The 9,164-nt window shown below is 43.3% G+C and overlaps 1 protein-coding gene across 3 annotated transcripts in view; it reads left to right on the top strand.

Annotated features, from left to right (window-relative positions):
* Positions 1–17: 17 nt before the first annotated feature.
* Positions 18–9,164, top strand: part of Ssx2ip (SSX family member 2 interacting protein) — a 55,375-nt gene continuing 46,228 nt past the window's right edge. For all 3 annotated transcript variants that reach the window (XM_008826240.3, XM_008826239.3, XM_008826237.3), the window contains exon 1: positions 18–132. The gene's annotated coding sequence lies outside the window, so the exon portion shown is untranslated. The remainder of the gene's footprint in view (positions 133–9,164) is intronic.

Here is a 9,164-nt window from a genome sequence, read left to right as displayed (position 1 = left end):
GGCGCTCCGGCGGGGTGGGCGGGCGCACGGAGCCTGCACCTGGCTGGGCGCCCCGCTGTGGGCGGGCTCGGCGCGGCGGTTGAGGCGGTTGCCGAGCGTTAGTTCCCGCCTCGCCTGCCGCGGAGGTGCGAGGTAGGTGCGCTGACCAGGACCGCTTGGCCCCGGGTCGGGCAGCGGGATGGAGCGCGGGCGGCGGGACGCCGGGGAGGACGGCCCGGCCGGTTTGGGGGTTCCGCGGTTTCTGGGTGGCAGCCGTTGGAGTTGCCGAGTGGCCCGCGACTCTGTGGGGAAGGGCACCCCGACCGTGGGCTAGCTCCAAAGTGCAGGGAAGAACTTACATGCCGGGCGGTAGGCATGCTGGAGAAATAATTTGGCCTCGAATTTTCCAGTTGAGTCGAGTGAGCCGAATCGTGAGGTCTCGCCAGCACCTCTCAGCTTGTGCTAATCTCCCAGTAATGCAAGTCACTCGGGCCCAGGGAATAGAACCTGCTAAATAATTCCCGGTCAGCAGATATATAGGGATCGTTATATGAACACCCACAGATTAGGGTCCTTGGCTGTGGGAATGTCCTACTCATTGCTAGCAGTGCTGATGATGTTGATTGAGAACTCAGATTGCTTGTCTTTACACTGTATAAAGGTTGAGCATGGAAGACGCACTAAGGATGTTTCAGAGCTTCTTGGGCGTTGGGATTGCTGTAGAAGAGTGTAGGTCTAGAGTTAGCTGGCAGTAGTGGCTGCCATGGTTGTGGTGAGCTAAGACAGAAGATCCTGGTAGCTCTGTACTGAGATCTTGAAATCTAAAGGTCTGTAAGATATGACTTGACAGTTTTAGGAGGCTGGATACAATTTGGAAAGATCTATTGAAAAAAGAAATGACTTTGAGAAACGCTGTCTTGAAATTGAGAAGAGAGAGGTAGATTTGTAAACTTGGATCCAGCCCACAGAACTCATCAAATCTCTTGCTGTCTAGAGCCTGTAGACCTAGGAAGCTTAGATTCCTCATTCAGACTAAACAGGTAAGACAAGCTATGATCTAGTTTGCCACTCTTGTCCTGCTTGGTGTCAATGAAAACTTCTCTCACACACAAAACATGGTTCTCTGAGGGGAGGATTAGGAGCTGATGGAGTGAAAACCAAGGCTTTTTTGATAACTGGGGGTGCCTCTTACCCTTCCTTCCTTTCCTATTGCCCATCTGTACAGGGAAGATAATAAAGCCCTGGGATTAAGTAACTGCTAAAGCAGCTTGAAGATAACTGCAGAGACTCGGTTATTGTAGGATGAAATGTGACGCCATCTCCCTAACACACTGAGCCTTGTGGCAAGACTTGTTAAGCACATAACAGCCTATGTATGAAATGAAAAAGTTAACTGTTCTGATTATTTCCTAGAGGCCCCAGCCACTCGGATTATGTACTTGGGCTCTTAAAACCTGACAAGCCCAAGCCACCTGTAGGCCTTGGCCCAAACAGCCCAGAAAACAGGTTTTCTAAAAGTAGACATTTTAGTGGCTTCTATGTAGCTAGCATTCACCTACATAGAACACAGAAAGATGAAAACACTACACAGTTGAGTCATTTGAATTCATTTCACATGTTTAGATTGGAACAGTAAGCCTGGTTGTGGAGGCACATGCCTTTTGTTCTAGCTACGCAGGATGATGAGACAAGAGGATAGCTTGAGTTTTGGAGTTGGAGACCAGTCAGGGCAGCATACAGATTGTATTTTTAAAAAAAACAGGGCCTGGAGAAAAGGCTTAAGTGGTTAAGAGCACAGGCTTATCTTCCAAAAGACCTGGGTTTGATTCCCAGCAACCACATGGTCGCTAACAACCTCCTGTAACTCCATTCAAGGGAATCCAGTGCCCTCTTCTAGCTTCTGGAGGGCATTGCATGACATGGGTGCACTGACATGCAGGCAAAACACTCATACACATAACATAAAAAAATAGATGAATAATTTAAATGGCAAAAACAATACCATTCCAAATATTTCCTCATCCCTGCCCTTCAAGAAATCAAACCCAGGGCCTTGCATGTGCTCAGCAAGTTTCTCCCACTGAACTATTTTGAGGCACGGATACTTTGTGACTAAGTTGTCTGGGTAGGCCTTGAACTTGGAATCCTCCTGCCTCAGCCTTCCAAGTACCTGGGGTTACAAGGCCTGTACCACCAGGCCAAGCTTCAAAGCTTTTTTGAGTAGTATTTTTCTACACCCTTTACCATAGTTGTGAATATTGCCTTGTTGGCTTAGTCATTCACTCAAAACAGAAGAGGCTGTCCTTGTATCTTGGATTAGGATGTGATTAGCTGGCATTCAGTGTTCAAGTTATCTTAAATTCATGGGTTTATGGGATGAACTAGAATAGAGAAATATACTGTTCATTATTAGTGATGGAAAACAACCTGGAATCATACCATTTTTTTTCTCAGGCAGTACTTTGTATAGAATAGGAGCAAATTTGCTGACTATACATTAATAATTTAGTGATGGAAAACAACCTGGAATCATACCATTTTTTTCTCAGGCAGTACTTTGTATAGAATAGGAGCAAATTTGCTGAATATACATTAATAATTTATTCTTTCAATAAACATTTATTTTTTTAATTTTTTAAATTATTTTTATTTCGTGTGTATGAGTGTATTGCCTGCTGCATGTATGTGAGTGCACTCGTGTCACGCAGTGCTGCGGAGGTCAGAAGAGGGTTTCGGATTCCCCTGGAACTGGAGTTAAGGAGGGTTTGTAGATGCCGTGTGGGTGCTGGGAATCAAACCCAGGTCATCTGGAAGAGCAGTCAGTGCTCTCAACTGCTGAGCCATCTCTCCAGCCCCCAGTATACAATAGTCAGCTGCTATTTGCCAGGCCTAAGGATAAAAAGATGAGTGTTGGTTTGAGGAATTTTTATTTAAAGAAAATTTTTTGTATGTATTAAAAAAGGAAAAAAAAAAGCACACATGGGAGGGCTTTAGAAAAGGAAGACTTTCAGCTGTGTCTTGGCAGAGGCGTTTGCCAAGCAGCTGGGCATTCTGCAGTACGTGGCCATGAATTACAGGTGGTTTGGAGGTAGCCGTCTGTGTGGCTTGGTAGAGCTGGACTTGGTGGAGTTGAATTAGTGGTATGATTCAAGAACTGCTCTACGAACTTTGCCCAGAAAGTGATAAGGAACCATTAAAAGGATTTATTTGAGGGCTTTATGTTGTTTTTCTTTTTTTTTTTTTTTAACCTAGTAGAGTGTATCCACCAAAGTCAGTAATTTGCATAATCCAGTAGTGCTCTAAATTTTTTAGGTGGTCCAATACCTGAAAGCAACTGCCTTACACAAGCTTAGGCTTGAAAAATATTTACTTGAAGCCCCCAGAATAGCAAAAATAATCATAGAACAAATGTTGAATATCTTTTGCTCTCAAGAATATGGGAATAGAGTTCCAAAGATAAATAAGGTACCAGCTCCACTAGTGGAAATAACACATTTCTAATGCAGTGTAGAGTCTGAGTGTTAGGAGAAGGCAAGAAACAGGCTGAGGCAGTGGAAGATTCTAAGAGGACAACCCACATACCCACATATTGTCTCTTTAAAAAAAGTATTATGAGTGTTATGCTACTTTGTCTAGTACCAAAGATAGGTTTTTATGTGAGAGAATACATGTGTTTGCCGTGGTCATCATGGTCTGTCTGTCCAGCTTCTAAAGCTTTTCTCTTCTGTTCTCCTCTGTCCCCATTGTCGCTGGTCAGGTTGTCCAGAGAGCCCATGACCGCAAACTTCATCATTTGCCATATCTTCCCTGAGAAAATTTTTTTCATATAAGTAGTGTGTGTGTCTTACAAAAGAAAATTGGCATAAAAAGGAAAAAAGAAAACCAGTATTTGAAAAATTCTTGTATAGTTCTGGCATACATTCAGCACTAAAAATATATTTGTGCCAGGACTGCTAAAATTGGAACTCATTTTAGAAACAATAAGTTTAGGGGGAATTGGCAAAATATTGCTCTGAAAGGATTACAGGACCAAATGAGAGTTTAAATTATATAGTGTTTTGAGTGGCCACTAGACACTTAGACTCCATGAAGGATACCAACTACTTAATGAGTATAATATTCTTTGAGTCTTGGTTTTTTCAATCTTTTGCTAGTTAGTAGTAATGTCTTTATGCCTTCCTGTCTAAAAGACAGCACCTTCAACACTGTTCTTTGTACTTCATAGCAAAAGTTTTTAGAATACCCTGCTATGTAGAATCTACAATAAAAAAGTGAGATGGCTGGGGTTGGGGATTTAGCTCAGTGGTTAGAGCGCTTGCCTAGCAAGCTCAAGGCCCTGGGTTCAGTCCTCAGCTCCAGGAAAAAAAAAGTGAGATGGCATCTTAGAGATTGTCAGTAAATGATCTCTTGTCAGCCATGTTATTTTATAATGTAGAACCGGACTCAGAGAATTTCCATCATTCACTGGGCACCTGAATGGGCCAGATCTCTTAGGTTTTAGAATGCTATAGTTACTTTTCTCCTTTCCAGCTGTGTAGCTGTAGATAACATCTAATCTCCTTCAGTTCTTCCCTCAATAAAGTAGGGCTGTACCCACCCACTCCTTTTTCTAGAGCCATTTTAAGGATTAAGGATGTAGCCAATGACCCACATCTGGCATGTAGTAGATGCTTAGAGTTTACTGTCTTCTGCTAGCCTCATGTAACAAGTTAGTACTTAATTCCCAGTCCATGAATCCTTTGCCAATCCTTTATCCCAAGCTACTGGTTTATACTCAAGGACGAGGGTCATTGCCTTTGGCCTCTGTGATGCAACACACACATTCCTAGGACCCTTAACTTCTGTGTCTCCTGGGCCAGTAGGACTAGGAGGAAGTGTAAATTGTTTAAAAATTTTGATGAACAGTATGCATTTTTAAAAGTTTTTTAAAGACTTCAAGTAGGAAGAACTAAGCTAGTTTAAACTCCTGGGCTCATCATACATCCCTCTTTGTATATGTGTGTTGGTGTGTGTGTGTGTGTGTGCACTCATTCATGTGGGGGTCCAGCCACAGCACTCAGTTGAAAGTCAGAGGACAACCTTAGGTGCCTGACCTCAGATGCTGTCCACCTTTTATTTGAAACAGGCTCTCTCAATGACCTGGAGTTTCTGCATGTATTGCTTGGAAACAACTAAGGAGAGAGATTAGATACTTTATAACTTCAAACCTGAGAGGAGGGGTAAAAACTGTAGCATCTAATACTTCACAGATCCTGGCCTGCTCTTAACACTCAGCAAGCATCTTGAGTGAATGATGGAAATTTTCTGAGTCATCTCTTCCTTACAAAATAACATAGCTGATGATGCTTCCAGGGGTCGCACTGTCTCTCTCTCCCATCTCGAAGTGCTTGGCTTTTTCATATGGGTTCTGGGCATCCAAACACAGATCCTCATCCTTGAGAGGAAGGCATTCTCCTGACTGAGCATCTCCCAGCTCTCCTCACATACTCTTTTAACTGGTCATCTTAGTTCTGTGGTTGTAGTAGAACTACAGATTTTTCCAATCTTTTGGTAGTTGGTTGTAGTGTCAGTGCCATCTAACATGAAAGTAAGCCCTTAACAGAAACTTATCTGTAAGTGCGATGGACCTCTCTGTCCCTTTTCCAGAGCAGATTCCTGGATCCTCTATCATTCTTGGTGTCTTTTATTTTATATGTCTCTCTCTCTCTCTCTCTCTCTCTCTCTCTCTCTCTCTCTCTGTGTGTGTGTGTGTGTGTGTATTTGGTCTTTTTGAGACAGGGTCTCCCTGTAGCCCCAGCTGGCCTGGAACTCTATGTAGACCGGGTTGGCCTTGAACTTACAGAGATCTGCCAGCCTCTGCCTCATGAGTGCTATGATTAAAGGTGTAAGCTACCACACCCGGCTCTTGGTGGCTTTTAAAATAGAGATTTACTGTACATACAAGTTTTTCCTACATGTGTAATTAAAAAATGTTACATGTTCTATCTTTTGAAATTGTCTTTTAGTGTGTGTTTTATGTTCATCTATTATGTGTCAATCGCTGTGTAACAGCCCGTTTTTGGAGCAGCCCCCAGCCTGTCTTCTCTGTTGTTGGCAGGTGGGTGCTGAGGTTGTTGCAGGGTTATGCCCTGATCTGCCCTGCTGCTGTGGAGCATGCTGCTGCTCATGGACCCACCCCTAGCATGCAAATGCAAGAGTTTCTCTGGAGTTCTACCTAAGAGTGGACTTGCTGGATCATAGAGTATGTGAATAGGCTATTTAAGTGTTCAGACACTCACTAAAGTACCCTCACCTCCCAAGGCTTAATAAGCTTCCTTAGCTACACGTTCCCTAGGACTGTGTTTGCAACCATCATTTAGCGCTTTGGAACACTTGGAATCTGTTTTGTCCCAGGACCATGCCTTGAGGCCTATATAGCCACTAATTGAATTTAGACTAAATTGTTGAAAAAACTATTCACAAATTTATGAATTATGTTTGATTTATGTGCTGTCTCCAATTCTTTAGTAAATGTTATTTTAGGAATGAAATATCAATACATAGTAATTTTAAAAAGTTGTTTGGCCCAGCTTGCCGTTTGTCTCAGCAGAGGCTTCCATTATAGGCAGTAGGCTGTGTGGGATGGTGCTGTGAGGCTTGTACACAGACCGTCTCCTTTGACTGCCGAATGCCCTGCTCTGAAAGTTTCCCCAAACAACATATGCTCCTAAAACACTCCAGCTTTATAAAGTGTGAAATGGGAGTCCTGTCCTTCTGCCATTCCTCCACCCCATCCGTAGGGTGCTTGTAATAGCTTGTAACTTTTATAAACTTTCTAAATATGTGTAGTTTTTTCTCGAAATGGTCCTCCTGGCCATCCAGATGGCTCAGCAGGTAAAGCCTGACAAACGTGCGGCAAACTGTGAGCTCAGTCCCTGGGGACCCACATGGTGGAAGGAGATAACTGACTTACTGAAAGATTGCGCGTGTGTGTGTGTGTGTGTGTGTGTGTGTGTGTGTGTGTGTGCGCGCGCGCGCGCGCGTGCTTGCGTGTGTGTGTGTGTGTGTGTGTGTGTGTGTGTGTGTGTGTGTGTACTTACACCACCCCCCCAAAAAAATGTAAGAAAATGACACTTTTCCTGTTCTCAGTGCACAGGGTCTTTGAATTCCGTGCACGCACAGCTTCATTTTCTAACCAGGATAAAAGACAGTCCTCCTGACTGTACCACGCATATTGGATTTTAGCTCTTTGCTGGATATTAAGACCTCTGGTTCCTTGCCATTTCAAATGCTGCTCCAGGCTCTGGTGTTTTTGCATGGTATTTGCTGATGTGTGTGACTGAATGTGGCAATGTGTAGTCAGTATGGACTGATTTCCCCATTTCACGCTTTGGTAGAGTGCTGGCTAGAGGTCTAAAACTCCAGCTACTGACTTCTGATAAAGTTCTCTATCTTCTGCACAGTGGATCTGTGTAACACTAGGGAATGTGTTTCATCTCTAACCAGGTTTTGCCCAACTCTGCTGTTTGCCTTTGTGCATTAGGATACTCGAGGTTAGTCGATTAATTTGGAGACAAGTATTTAATTTCATTAGACCAGGGCACTGTTCCTTCAGTTTTGATGTTTGAGAGGGTGCTCTTGGTCCCATTCCTCTACTCAGCAACACTATCATTGTGTTTTTAAAACGTGGATCATTTTTCTTAAGGAAAAAAAAATACATTCACATTGATTTACAGAGAATTCAGAAAGAACAAAAAAGTAAAAATTAATCAGAATGTCCTTTTTGTGTGTTAGTATGTAAAGGATGAAATCACCCTCTGCCTCTCCTGTTTGTGCTTCTAGGTTGGACTTACCTTTCAGTTATTTCTGTTCTTACATGAACTTTTGTCTTAGTAGAGTAGACAGATTACATAGTGTTTGAATTTTCTTTTTTATGTGTGTGTGCCCATGTATGTGCGTGTGTGCATGTAGAGACCAGAGGTCAACATCAGTTGTCTTTCTCAGTCACTGGCCACCTTACTTTGGGGGAGACAGTTTCTCATCATTTGGCTGGATGAGTGGGCCAGCACGTCCCAGAGATCCTCCTTTCTCCGCCTCCTCCATGCCTGACTTACAGGTGTACATTGCCATGCCTGGCTTTTTATGTGGGCTCCAGGAATCAGACTTGGGTCCAAATGCTTACACAGTATGATGGTTAATTTTAATTGTAAACCTGACACAATCTAGAATCACCTGGGAAGAGAGTCTCAATGAGGGATTGTCTAAATCAGGTTGGTCGATGGCCGTGTCTGTGGGGAAATGTCTTGATGGCTTGCATAATGTGATGGCTGGTTTTGTCAACTTGACACAATCTAGAATCAGTCTCGGAAGAGTCTCAAGGAGGGCTTGGGTAAGTCAGGTTGACTTGATTTCAGTAATTGATGTGGGAAGATCCAGCCTGAAAGTGGGCCCCATCACTCCTTGGTTTGGGTCCTAGGCTGTTACAGAGAAGGTTGGCCGAGCACAAGCGTGCAAGCATCCATTCACCCTTTGCTCTTGACTGCATGAGACCAGTCGCTGCATGTTCCTGCCTCCTTGACTTCCGTCACTGTTGGCCTGCAGCCTGGAACTGTGAGCCAAACAAACCTTTTTCCCTTAGTTGCTTTTGTCAAGGCATTTTGTCACAGCAACAGGGAATGAAATGAGGACACACAGCAAGCATGTTACTGACCTGACCCAGCTGTTCTCTGGCTCCAAGTTTTGGGTTAGATACAGTTCTGCATCATTATTATTAAAAAGATGGAAGCTTTTCACTGAGTAAAATAGCTAACAATAGCTAACATTTATTGAGAACTCTTTTAAGCTGTTTACATTCGTAAGCTTCCAAGTTTATGAGTTTAGTAGCTGAATTTACTCTTTAGCCACCAAATAGTCCTTTGAGGTGAAGACTGTACTCTTCTTTCACAGATGAGAAAAACAAGCCCACAGGAAGTTCATGTTCAGGTCACTTTTATTTTTATTTTTATTTTTATTTTTTAATGTGTATGAGTGTATTGCCTGCATGTATGTAAGTGCACCCATGTCATGCAATGCCCACGGAAGTCAAAAGAAGGCATCAGATCCCCTGGAACTGGAGTTACAGATGATTATTAACTACCATGTGGGTGCTGGGAATTGAACCCCAGTCTTCTGCAAGAGCAGCCAGTGCTCTTAACTGCTGAGCCATC

Source organism: Nannospalax galili, unplaced genomic scaffold, assembly GCF_000622305.1.
Source record: "Nannospalax galili isolate Female #2095 unplaced genomic scaffold, S.galili_v1.0 scaffold9, whole genome shotgun sequence".
Lineage (NCBI taxonomy): Eukaryota > Metazoa > Chordata > Mammalia > Rodentia > Spalacidae > Nannospalax > Nannospalax galili.
The sequence above is the reverse complement of the archived record's forward strand: the minus strand, read 5'-3'. Positions and strand labels throughout refer to the sequence as shown.